We start from the raw sequence: 14,018 nt of genomic DNA, 5'->3' as shown, positions 1-14,018 counted from the left end.
TCGATTTTCGTAAGAGAAATCTTTGATAATTTATATCTCAAAAACTATGAGTCGTACCGAAATAGTGTCTTAGAAAGAGTTATTAAGTATTGATTTTAAAACGTGAAAAAATATAAACGGAGAAAAAAATAGTACTCTTTTTTTATTTACAAAAAAAAACTTTAATTTGCAATATCTTAAATACATATATTTTTTTTAATTGTTTCGTATAAAATAGAAATTGATTTTGTTTTTCAAAAATCAGTCCAACATGGTAAAACTACTTTTGACGAACTTTGAAGAATATCGATTTTTATGAATTTTCGAAACTTCGAAGTTTTGCATGTTAACAATCATTTTAGCCATTTTAGCCAGGTATAAAAAAACATAAAAAATAAGTTTTTTTTTCAATTAGCAATAATCGCACTTCGGTATAACCTCATTGGCTACGATATCGCCACTGCACAAAGCTAAGTTGAATACTTATTCTAAACGATAAATTTAACATTCGTTAAAAATTTTTATTTAAAAAGGTGTTTATTTCTTTCTTATATTCTACACTTTATTTGCACTATGTCACATGCCGTTTCTCTCAATTTTGTATTTGCTAATAAAGAGCCGAATATCCGGCCGGAATCCAATATCCGGTATCCGGCCAAACCACTATCCGTTTCATCACTAATATACGGTTGGGGAAAAAGAAAAGTCGTATTTCTGATCGAAATTTGACGCTTTATTAAACACCAGCTGACCCGGCAAACTTCGTCCTGCCCAAAATTTGTGTTTTGTTATCAATACCTTCAAACATTCACCTTTTTACTATGAGCATGTTCATGGGTCCAATCACAGAACTGTTCATTGATTGATCTTCTAATCGTCCTCGTTGAATTTACCTTTTACTATAAAATTCCTAGTATTTCTAACAAAACTCATCATTATAATATAAGATTACTAGCTGACCCGGCAAACGTTGTTCTGCCTATAAATTACTTGTAGTGAATATTTTGACTGTTGAATAAAAAATAACTAATTAACTTATGATAACTTATGATCGATGAAGGCTAGATTCCACGTGAATATCATCCGTGCTATGAAATGTAGCAACCTTGTCTCGGCGCAAAATAAACTTCAAAATAAGTAAACCGTATTCGTGGAGCAATTTAATTTGTATCAGATTAGTAGACACGAAAATAATTTTAAATTGGTTCGTTCTCTACCTTTGCGAATATGTTGACCATGGATTATTGACACATCTCAAAACATCCTAGAATGACGTTGTCCTGACTGCGCCAATTCATCAAACGACACACATAAGAATCCATCGAGGGCACTCTTTTGTTTGTTTCGTCTCCTCCAACCTCCAATGTTCGTACTGATGATGAAGATGTTTTTTTTTTTGTTGTTAAATTTGTATTGTTAAATTTGTTAAAATTGTAGATTATTATTAAAAAAAAAAAAGAGCGTTGTCTACGAAAGTTTGAGCCTCGCGCGCGTTTGGTGGGCCTGGACGAATGTTAATAATGAACACTGGCAGAAAACTGACACATGATGAAATTTTTATATAGGGTCTGGAGTGGAAACTGGAATTGGGATAGCTCATTCGGAATCGTCGTAAACTATCGTTCATCAGATGGTTATATCGATTATTTCTGATTGTAGCAGATCTCTTTTATGTTCTAAGTAGAAACTTTTAGATATTGGGTTCAATTCCCAATCAGTCAAAGATCTTCCCGGATTGGAAATTTTCTTGACATGCCTTAGAAAAAACATTGGGCCTGAAGTTGAGACTATGACTATGTCAATGTCAATATGGATAGGAACATTGTTTGTTTTTTCGCAGTTTGTGCCTATTTTTACTGTTCTATTAATAGATATTTATGCCTGCAACAGATCCAGTTCCCTTCGTTTTTTGTTTTATAATACTGGTCTCTTGATATTAGGCTGTCAAAAAAGTCCTGCGGTATTTCCGCGAGGTGTCGTTGTAAGCGCGTAGTTCTAGTTGTATTCATTGTATCGAGTCATACTATAGCTTGTTGAAAAGGTTGAAAAGTTTTGCGCGTTATAATATAGTCCTTGACGGTTTTTTTTTTGGTTAAGCCGTTCGTGAGTTATAGTGTCGCAAATATGGAGCAAAATAAAGAGAAAATCCGACATATTTTACAGTACTACTATGACAAAGGCAAAAATGCATCTCAAGCTGCCAATAAAATTTGTGCAGTTTATGGACCCGATACAGTTTCCATTTCCACCGCACAACGATGGTTTCAACGTTTTCGTTCTGGTGTAGAGGTCGTCGAAGATGCGCCACGCTCCGGAAGGCCTGTCGTCGAAAATTGCGACAAAATCGCTGAATTAGCCGAGAAAGACCGGCATAGTAGCAGCCGTAGCATCGGCCAAGAGCTGGGGATAAGTCATCAAACCGTTATTAACCATTTGAAGAAGCTTGGATTCACAAAGAAGCTCGATGTATGGGTGCCACACACGTTGACGCAAAAAAAACATCTTTGATCGTATCGACGCATGTGAATCGCTGCTGAATCGCAACAAAATCGACCCGTTTCTGAAGCGGATGGTGACTGGCGATGAAAAGTGGGTCACTTACGACAACGTGAAGCGCAAACGGTCGTGGTCGAAGCCCGCTGAAGCGGCTTAGACGGTGGCCAAGCCCTCATTAATGGCCAGGAAGGTTCTGCTGTGTTTGGTGGGATTGTCAAGGGATAATCTATTATGAGCTGCTTCCCTATGGCCAAACGCTCAATTCGGACCTGTACTGCCAACAACTGGACCGCTTGAAGGTAGCACTCATGAAGAAGAGGCCATCTTTGATAAACAGAGGCCGCATTGTCTTCCATCAGGACAACGCCAGGCCACACACTTCTTAGGTGACGCGCCAGAAGCTCCGGGAGCTCGGATGGGAGGTTCTTTTGCATCCGCCGTATAGTCCGGACCTTGCACCAAGTGACTACCACCTGTTTTTGTCCATGGCGAACGAGCTAGGTAGTCAGAAGTTAGCCACAAAAGAGGCCTGTGAAAATTGGCTATCCGAGTTTTTTGCCAAGAAGGAAGCGAGCTTCTATCACAGGGGTATTATGAAGTTGGCATCTCGTTGGGAACAAGTCATCGAACAAAACGGCGCATATTTGACTTAAAACAGATGATTGTAACTAATTTTATGAACAAATGAAAATTCAAAAAAAATACCGCAGGACTTTTACAGAGGGGGTGGAGAGTCTAACCATCATAGCAACATTTATTGCACCCTAAAATTTCAATATGCCTAATTTGGTTTCATTTGCTTGATTATTTCGCGACTAATGTAGAAATTGGTGTTCAACTTGTATGGCAGCCCCCCCTTAGAGAGGGGGAGAGGTCTCAAACTATCACGAAAACCTTCCCCGGCCCCAAAACCCCTACATACCAATTTTCATGTTGATCGGTTCAGTAGTTTCCGAGTCCATAAGAATCAGACAGACAGACAGACAGACAGAAATCCATTTTTATATATATAGATACTTGAAATTATCCAATTTAAGTCAAATATGTGCCGTTTTGTTCGCAAACTTGTTGCCATTTAGAAGGCAACTTCATCATTCCACCGTTATAACTCACCCCCCCCCTCCTTATTTGCAAAATGCTCAGATAGCCAGTATTCGTAACGTAAGAAACGTAAAATATTTCTTGCTTGGTGAACTCCATCTTTGACGCGCTATAACTTGAGACTGGAAAGGACAATCACAACACGACACTTGTAGCACAGATTGTCGTCTTTAAATAGCCGTATAGTATGACCCGATGCGATAAGTACAACACAAGATATGTTTAAGTGTTGCCATATATTGACAATATACGACATTTCTTTTTCCCCAACCCAATATATTATATTTAATATAATATAATATAATATATTTTAGATATTGCAAATCAAAGTTATTATGTAAATAATAAAAAGTACTATTTTTTTTTCAGTGTATATTTATCTCTCGATTGGACATCAATACTCTATAACTCTTTCCAAAACACTATTTCAGTACGGCTCATAGTTTTTGAGATATAAATTATCAAAGATTTATCTAACTAAAATCGATACGCCCTTTTCCAAAGTTACACTTGAGTCAACAAATTCACAAATGCTGTGGTATACTCATATTTCCTCCAACCCAAACGGAGTACAAAAATTCTCATGTTTTGTCATTTGTCGATTTCACTTGGAATTGCTCTGATGTGTGCAATTGTTTGTTTAGGATGGTGGAATGATCCAGGTATTCCTAGAGAATTTGAGGTTCAGCAACATAGTATTTCCCTGCGTCATGTCCACGAACCGTGTTACCCGAAATGTTAGAGTCGGCCTCAAATGAATAGAATAACAGGAGAGAAAATTATCGCGTTGATGAAATAGACACGTGACACAATTCAAATACAAAATGTGGAGCAGCACTGTTGATTGTGAATGCATTTTAATGTGAATCATCACGCGGTCTCCGCATATTTTTTGCAGCTGGAGACGCATCATTCATAACAAAAGGAGCGAATAGATAGTATTGTTTTTTCTGTTCCGGAAAAAATATGACGGATATTGCCAGTTTTTTAAATTTTTTTACAGTTTTATCCAGATCTTTTATTTTTTACTCCTCCAAGTTATATTCCTTTCTGTCTAGACTTATGTACACTAGAATGTGTTTGCCATAGTATGGCTCTGTGTGCATTACATGCATGTAAACACATGCCTGAGAGAATCGCGCACCCATGTAAGGACATTTACTCCTATCTCAGCCTTAGACCGTTACTAAACAATGAGTTTGCTGAAATTCAAAGTCTCTTAGAGTTAATGCTACCACCGTCAGCCACGCGGTAACATCTATTGGAAAATATTATCAAACGTATATTGGAACGTTAAGAGCCACTCCGAATATATTTTATTGTTCGAGTAGATAAGATCCACGTAAGATCTATGACGGTTAAAATATCCTCTCGACGATTATTTGTTGAATCTTCTGGTCTTTTGCGATTGATAGATTATTCTAAAGCGAAAGTCCGGAACTATTTACTTCGCATTTGACCATTTCAAGATTGTCCAGGAATATAGAACAGGACAAAAGGTAGACTATATCTAAAATTCATCGAATCTGAAGAACGTTCAGTTCGGTCAGGAAAATTATGTCAGCTTGAATAGTGTTTATGTAGGTGCTGCGATTGAAATGTTGATCAATTCATATATGCCAGTATGTAAAATTTCATACAGACCAATTAGATAGGGTCATGACACTCTGCAATCAAATTTTAGAACGTTTCAATTTCAAAGAACCTTTGATTATCATCGTTGCGATAATTGATCCAACTAACGCCATAAAGAAGGAAGGAGAAGATGTCAGTTGTTACTCTCCTACAAAGTCTTCCAAAAAAATAACCCGATCTGGCTCTTCTTTCTATCCGATGAACTCACAGAATCCACTGACAGCACTCTTGGGTGGAGGCCAAGAAGAAAACACTGGAGATGCTAAAAGCTTCATCAAAAATGCCAGCAAGCTGAGGAACAAATTGTTATGAATTGATTCCGTTTATTTTTTGGTCATAGTACAGGTCGGACTCGATTATTTATGATTCGAATATATATTTTTAGGCTCGATTTTATACAGTTTGAATTTTTTTTTTATATTTCAATTATATAATATTGAAATTTTATGGTGAAAGTTAATTGGCTATTATAAAAACAGTGGAGTAAAAATCACGATTTATGAAGATTTTAATGAAAAGATCGCCAGGAATTATGTGAAATGATATTGCAGGAAAATTAAGAAAGATAGAAGTTGGGTGTCAAAAAAAACAAATTGTAGAGCGGTTAGTGAGCTTTAATTTGGTTGATAGAAACAATCAAGCTTATTATGATTTTTTTTTTTTGATAAATTTGATAATAAGACCCTAAAAACTACAAACTTAATGTTTTTCAACATAAAAAGTATTTTTAGTCCACCAATTTAGATGATTCAAAACTTGATCCTGTACTAAATTTTCTCATCTTTCAAATGGAACAACAGAATCATCTTACGTAGCGTACTTTTTGAAGTAGAGCCAGTTTAAGGCAAACAGATCCAGATACAAAATAGAAGTTCAATCACTCTGTCATTGTTGAAATTCGGGTAAGGTACACCGGAGCATTTCGAAACGATTTTTTCGAAGTTCAACTTGAGATTATCTTAAAAAATCACAAAATCACTTAAATGGGGTGGGGTAAGTTCAAATGCTCAAAACTATACGGAAAAACCATTTTCAGTTTAGTTTTCAAGACCACTACACTTGATTATCCCTATTTAATTACCCGACGTGCAACTCTGGCGATGTTTTTGAAAAAATCTGTATTTTCGGACCGATTGAGTCAGCGCGCAAAAATGTTTGTTTTGATTTCACAGAACTAGGAAAAGTAAACAAAGGTACAGATTGCGTTAAGGCATTCCAATATTCTGGTAATGACCGTCATAAGGTGGGTTGAAAGGTAATTTTTACCATATATATTTTTATCACGTCAATCCATCATTCCTGATAATAGTTATGGTTTCCGTTTTAACTTACCCCGTATTTCAAATTGCCCTGGTGTACTTTATATAATAATAAACACTATCACCACCTGTAAGAATTCGGATTTTTTTTATGTAAGAAAGATTCAGATTCAGAAAACAAAAATATATGAGGCTGGAGAAAAAGTAATCCATCATTTTCTCGGTAGTTGGCTTAAGTGATCGATATCCCGCGTAATATCGATCATACAAATTTAGGCTCGTAGTGAAGTTGACATTTCATACTAAAAAAATTCTATCGCTGTTTTTTCTTTGTTCCATTCAGTTGTGAGTTACAGGGTGTTATTAATGGAAGTCAACAAAGAGAAACCCCATTCCTCGCTAACAACTTGATGGAGCTGGATGTACTATTCATCACTCCTCAAGCATTGTTCTCGAAGTTTTTTTTTTCTTTTCTCCCCAACGAGTTGGTTTTTTTTTCTCGTGTGTTCTGTGGTGAATTAGTGCCCAAAGTGCCCAAAGCAGCCAGAACCGAGGAAGCAGCGCCTCTGCAGTGGTCTGGATCGGCGTCTGTAGTGGATCAATAACCATAACGGCATCGTCAACACGTGGTTGACGCTCAGCTGAGTACAACAATAACTTCTGCTATTGTGTTGTCTCCGTAGCGCGTGACTTTTGTGTCTCCCTTAATAGGGTAACAGAGCGCATATCGGAACAACAAATTTATGTGATTATTTTTTTATATTTAAGTTTTTTTTTATTTTTTTTACAAGTGAGATAAAAAAATTGTAAAGCTAATAATCGTTCTTTCTAAGAATGGAGGAGGGTGGGGGTCTAGACATGGACATTTCAGACTCCCCCTCGCTTGCTCAAGCAGGGTGTAGTAAGTCCCTTAAACGGACTCCTATGCCCGAAGATTCTTCTTCTGGGGACGAGTCAACTCACACTACCAAGCCCCCCTCCAAAAAAAAGATTGCAAACCTTTCCCCTGATTCCTCCAATACTTCCACTCAATCATCGACATCCCTTCCCCCCTCTGATGTTACTGTCCCCACTCAAACCTTGTCCTCGAATTCCTCTCCTATTGTATCCGCTCCCCGTGTCAGGGTTTATCCGGACGATGCGCCTGGCGCTGGTCCTCGGGTTGTTTTTTTCCGGCCCAAACCTAATGGTAAAGCCTTGAGGGTCGTACAGATTATGACAGATCTGAAAAGATACACCTCTGTTTCCGAAATTTGCAAAGTAAGACCGAACAAACTGCGAGTTGTCGTGACTAACCGAAAGGACGCGAACGATATTGTTGCTGATAAGCATTTCATCCTCGAATATCGAGTTTTTATTCCCTCCCATAACGTAGAAATTGGGCGCGTTATATCTGAAACGGGTCTGACGTGCAAAACTATACAAAATATGGGAGTTGGCAGGTTCAAGAGGCTTCCTTCGATGGAAGTCAAAATCTTGGAATGTCGCCAACTTGGAAAAGTTACCCAGGAAGGAGTAGAAAAGAAATTTACGCCGTACGACTCGTTTCGAGTCACTTTTGCTGGTGCCGCCCTCCCTGACTACGAGATGATGGACAAATTGAGGCTGCCGGTGCGACTCTTCGTGCCAAAGCCCATGACTTGCAACAAATGCAAGTCAGTTGGTCATACAGCAGCTTATTGCGCCAACAAGGAGCGCTGTGCCACTTGCGGAGAGCAACATGAGGGGAAATCCTGCAGTGCGACTGAGCATAAGTGTCCATATTGCGGGGGATCCCCACACGTGCTCTCAGCTTGTGAAACTTACAAGAGATAACAAGAGATAAACAAAAGCGCTCTTTGAAGGAACGCTCGAAACGCACTTTCGCGGATATTTTAAAGGGCGCTTCCCCACTGGCTCAACAACAACCATTATCAACAAACAATGTCTTTGCTTCACTGCCAGTTGACGAATTGGAAGCGGATACAGCTAACGGGGGCACACCGTTTATTTTCAAAGGGAATTCCCGGCGCAAAAATGTGTCCACTCCCAAAGTTCAACGACAAGTCCCATCGGTGGTACCCCATGTTAGCTTGCCTAAAATATCGAATGCAGCGGACAAGCAAAATCAGGTTCCTCCTGGCTTCCGTGGAGATAGTTCACCTTCGAACGACCCAGCACTCGAGGGGACATCAAAAACCCCAACTGTCCCTTTTTTTGCGTCCAGCTCAACTTCCCAATCGGGATTTATAAAGTTGACTGACCTTGTGGATCAAATCTTCACGTGTTTTAATGTTTCCGATTCTATCAGAACCATTGTCATCTCAATGCTTCCAGTACTAAAGACAATTTTGCAGCAATTGATGCAAACATGGCCCCTCCTTGCAATGATCATCTCTCTTGATGTCTAATCCAAATAGAGAGGTCGGAGATATCACTGTTTTACAGTGGAATTGTCGTAGTCTTATCCCTAAATTGGATACATTCAAATTTTTAATTCATAACTTCAATTGTGATGTTTTTGCTCTGTCCGAAACTTGGCTTTCTTCGCGAGATGATCTCTCTTTCCACGTTCACGTTTCACGTTTCTTTGTTTTTAAGAGGCTTTAAACTTTGCAGTTCATTCGCCTCCAACTCTCTTTCCACTATTTTAATATTATACGCTTGGACCGTGATGACAGATACGGAGGGGTGCTATTGGGGATCAATAAGTGTCACTCATTTTTTCGAATTGACCTTCCACCTATTGGAGGGATCGAAGCTGTTGCTTGTCATGCAAACATCAGAGGCAAAGACCTCTGTATTGTCAGCTTGTATTTGCCTCCGAGAGCTACAGTTAGCCGCAAGCAACTTATTGACATGTGCTCACTCCTTCCTGAGCCACGATTGATCTTGGGAGACTTCAACTCTCATGGAACTGCCTGGGGGGAACCGTACGATGACAATCGTTCATTGGTGATATATGACCTTTGTAACAGCTTCAATATGACCGTTTTGAACACTGGGGAAACAACACGTGTGCCTAAACCTCCTGCTAACCCAAGTGCTCTTGACCTCCCGCTTTGCTCGAATTCACTATCGTTAGATTGCAAGTGGAATGTAATCCAGGATCCCAACGGTAGTGATCACTTGCCAATCAAAATTTCCATCACCATTGGGTCGAATTCTTCTGAATCTATAAACATGGCATATGACCTCACAAGACACATTGACTGGAAAAAATATGCGGACGCGATTACTCTAGCCATCAATTCCAGAGATGGTTTACCTCCATTGGAGGAGTATAACTTCCTTTCTCTTTTGATATATGACAGCGCGATTCGCGCTCAAACGAAACCCATCCCAGGCTCCACTATTCGTCGAAGGCCTCCCAATCCATGGTGAGATAGCCAATGTTCCAAGCTTTATCAGGATAAATCGAATGCATTCAAAGCTTTTAGGAAAAGTGGAACCATTGAGAATTTTCAAACGTATTTAGACCTTGAAAATCAATTTAAAAACTTGATCAAAGGTAAAAAACGTGCTTATTGGCGAAATTTCGTGGGAGGTTTGTCACGAGAAACGTCAATGAAAAAATTATGGAAAGTGGCTCGAAACATGAGAAATCGCTCTTCATTCAATGAAAGCGAGGAACATTCACATCGATGGATTTTTAATTTTGCGCGAAAGGTTTGTCCCGATTTCGCTCCCGTGCAAAGAATTGTTCGAGATATACCACAAGATAGGTGCGATCTTGATTCCGAGTTTTCGATGGTAGAATTCTCTCTTGCTCTCCTTTCAAGTAACAATTCGGCTCCAGGATCGGATAGAATTAAGTTCAACTTGTTGAAAAACCTCCCCGATGTGGCCAAACATCGCTTGTTGAATTTATTCAATAAGTTTCTGGAGCATAATGTTGTTCCGGATGATTGGGAACAAGTACGAGTTATAGCTATTCAAAAACCCGGAAAACCCGCGTCCGACTTCAATTCATACCGCCCAATAGCAATGCTGTCTTGTATACGGAAATTGTTGGAGAAAATGATCTTGTTTCGCCTTGATCGATGGGTTGAAATGAATGGCCTACTCTCAGATACACAATATGGGTTCCGCAGGGGCAAGGGGACGAATGATTGTCTTGCGTTGCTTTCTTCAGAAATTCAAATGGCTTACGCCGAAAAAAAAACAAATGGCTTCAGTATTCTTGGACATAAAGGGGGCCTTTGATTCTGTTTCAATAGAGGTTTTGTCAGACAAATTACACTCTCGGGGTCTGCCGCCTCTATTGAATATATTATATATATATATATATATATATATATATATATATATATATATATATATATATATATATATATATATATATATATATATATATGTTATATAACTTGCTTTGTGAGAAACATTTGAATTTTTCTCACGGAGATTCGGCAGTAAGTCGGGTCTCTTACATGGGCCTCCCCCAGGGCTCATGTTTAAGCCCCCTTTTGTACAACTTCTACGTAAGCGACATTGACAATTGCCTTACACAAAATTGCAGCCTAAGACAACTTGCAGATGATGGAGTGGTGTCTGTCGTAGGATCAAACGAATCCGACCTGCAAGAAGCCTTACAAGATACGTTGAACAATTTTTCAACCTGGGCCATTGGGCTAGAGATCGAATTCTCCACGGAGAAAACAGAGATGGTGGTTTTTTCTAGGAAGCATAAGCCAGCAAAACCAAAGCTTCAACTTTTGGGTAAACCGATCACTCATGCTATGTCATTCAAGTATCTTGGGGTCTGGCTCGACTCCAAATGTACTTGGGGGCCCATATTAGGTATCTGAGTAAAAAATGTCAACAAAGAATAAACTTTCTCCGTACAATTACCGGCACCTGGTGGGGAGCCCATCCCGAAGATCTTATAATGTTGTATCGAACAACTATTCTCTCAGTGATGGAGTATGGCAGTTTCTGTTTTCAATCAGCTGCCAAAACACACCTCATTAAACTCGAACGAATTCAGTATCTTTGTCTCCGTATTGCGTTGGGATGTATGCCCTCAACGCATACCATGAGTCTCGAGGTTTTGGCAGGCGTTCTCCCACTAAAAGATCGCTTCAAATTATTATCTCTTCGGTTCTTCATCCGGTGTAAGGTTATGAACCCATTGGTGATCGGAAATTTTGAGCAGCTGATCGAGCTAAATTTTCACTCCGGATTCATGAGTTCATATCATGAATTCATCTCCATGCAGGTTGATCCTTCATCGTATATTCCCAACCGTGTTTGTTTCCCTGACTACATCAATTCCTCTGTGCATTTTGATCTGTCCATGAAGCAAGATATCCATGGATATTCAGATTATCAACGATCGAGGATCGCACCAACGATCTTCGATTCAAAGTGTGGGGGTATCAATTGTGATAATATATACTTTACTGATGGGTCCTCTATGAATGAGTCCACAGGATTTGGAGTGTTCATCGAAATTTTTAGCACCTCCCACACAGTCTTCAGAATCCTTGCTCAGTGTATATTGCTGAATTGGCAGCGATATACTGGGCGCTGGACAGTGTCGCCTCACGACCTGTTGAACACTATTACATTGTAACGGATAGTCTTAGCTCTGTCGAAGCTATCCGTTCAGTTAGGCCGGAAAAGCACTCGCCGTACTTCCTTGAGAGAATACGAGAAAATTTGAGTGCTTTATCCAGACGCTGTTATGTCATTACCTTTGTGTGGGTCCCTTCTCATTGCTCAATTCCGGGTAATGAGAGGGCTGACTCATTAGCAAAGGTAGGTGCGATTGAAGGCGACATTTACCAGCGTCAAATCGCCTTCAATGAATTTTTTTCTTTAGTCCGTAAAAATACCATCGCTAACTGGCAACGCAAATGGAACGAAGATGAATTGGGCCGGTGGTTTCACTCGATTATCCCTAAGGTTAGCCTCAAACCGTGGTTCAAAAGTCTGGACTTGAGTCGGGACTTTATTCGCACCTTCTCCCGACTCATGTCCAATCACTGTTCGTTAGATGCGCTTCTCTTTCGTTTCAATCTTGCCAGCAACAATCTCTGCGTCTGTGGTCAAGGTTATCACGACATCGAGCATGTTGTTTGGTGGTGCGATGTGTATCTTGTCGCCAGATCGAATTTAGAAAACTCCCTTCGGGCCCGAGGAAGACAGCCCAATGTGCCGGTGAGAGATGTGTTGGCTCGGTTAGACCTTGATTACATGACCCAAATATATGTTTTCCTTAAAGCTATCGATCTTCGTGTGTGATTGTACCTATGTCCCTATACCCTCCTTTTCATCCATTGCGAGCGATTGGCCCCCTTGGTATAAACAGTAAATTAAGTTGAAATGTAAATAGACAATAGATATACGAATAGATTTAAGAATCGAGTGTGATCATCAACATTGTAACAATTCCCTTATATCCCATCCCTTTCCTGAAAGAATATGTCACCCTCTAAACTCGAGTAAACCGCGAGTAATCGGTTTTCCACCTTACTAACCATAGTGTTAGGAAAATTATTTATAGTTTTAAAACATATATTTAAGAATTCGGCTCCTTTAAACTAATGTAACTGAGCCTGTAAAAATAAACGATTTATATAAAAAAAAAATAAACAAAGAGAAAATTCAGCACATCATATACTTTTTCTTCTATAAAAGCCAAAATGCAAGCCAGACCGCTGAAATTATGAATGATGTTTATGGTGCCAATACTGTGACAGTAAAAGTTTTTTTTGGCAGACTTATCTCACTTCTTAACTAGGCGAACCTAGCCAGAATTTTCACCTGCCCCCGGGCTTCTGAATGCCAAAGGGGGACTAGGCTCTGCGGAATGCACGTATCTGCATGCTCGTGCTGTTTTAGTCCTGACCGAGGAATTGTCGGACAATCGCGCAGGTGCTAAGGATGACCGACTTTTGGATGCCGGCCAATTCCTTCTCGATGTTCAACACCTTTAGCGCTTCCAGAAGTGTCTTCGGGATAATTCCAGTTCCAGAGAGAACGACTGGAACAATTCTTGGGACCTCCCTTAGCCCCCACAGTTCCTTGAGCTCCACGGCCAATGGTCGGTACTTGCAGATTTTGCGACCGTGGGTCTCCTCCAGATTCTGGTTCAGTGGAATAGCGACATCGATGATGGTGACTTTGCGGTCGCTCTTGTCGTAAACCATTATATCTGGGCGGTTGTGGTGGATCGAGAGGTCGGTCAGAACAGTGCGATCCCAGTACAGCTTGAAACGGTCATTTTCCAGGACAGGTGCAGGCAGGTACCGGTAGTTTGGTACGTTGTCTTCCAGTAGAGCACATTGGAGCGCCAGTTGTCGATGAACAATACGGGCCACGTTGTTGTGGCGCTCGGTGTAGGCTGCGTTGGCCAAAACGGGACAGCCTCCCATAATGTGCTCTATGTTTTCACCTGGTTGATGGCACATCCGGCAAATGTCATCAACGTCTTGATGCCAGACGTACCGCCTGCAGTTTCTCGTCGGCATTATCCTGTCCTGGATGGCTATCATGTCGGCTTCTACTACTGAAGAGAGTTCACCACGCGTTAGCCACAGATTAGATGCGGCCTTGTCGACGTGT

General features: G+C 40.0%; 1 non-coding gene across 1 annotated transcript; it reads right to left on the bottom strand.

Annotated features, from left to right (window-relative positions):
- Positions 1-317: 317 nt before the first annotated feature.
- LOC129780715 (U4 spliceosomal RNA) lies at positions 318-451 on the bottom strand. The gene has a single exon (XR_008744009.1). It is a non-coding gene; the product is annotated as a U4 spliceosomal RNA (small nuclear RNA).
- Between the last annotated feature and the right edge of the window lie 13,567 nt (positions 452-14,018).

Source organism: Toxorhynchites rutilus, chromosome 3 (genome assembly GCF_029784135.1).
Source record: "Toxorhynchites rutilus septentrionalis strain SRP chromosome 3, ASM2978413v1, whole genome shotgun sequence".
Classification (NCBI taxonomy): Eukaryota; Metazoa; Arthropoda; class Insecta; order Diptera; family Culicidae; genus Toxorhynchites; species Toxorhynchites rutilus.
The sequence above is the reverse complement of the archived record's forward strand: the minus strand, read 5'-3'. Positions and strand labels throughout refer to the sequence as shown.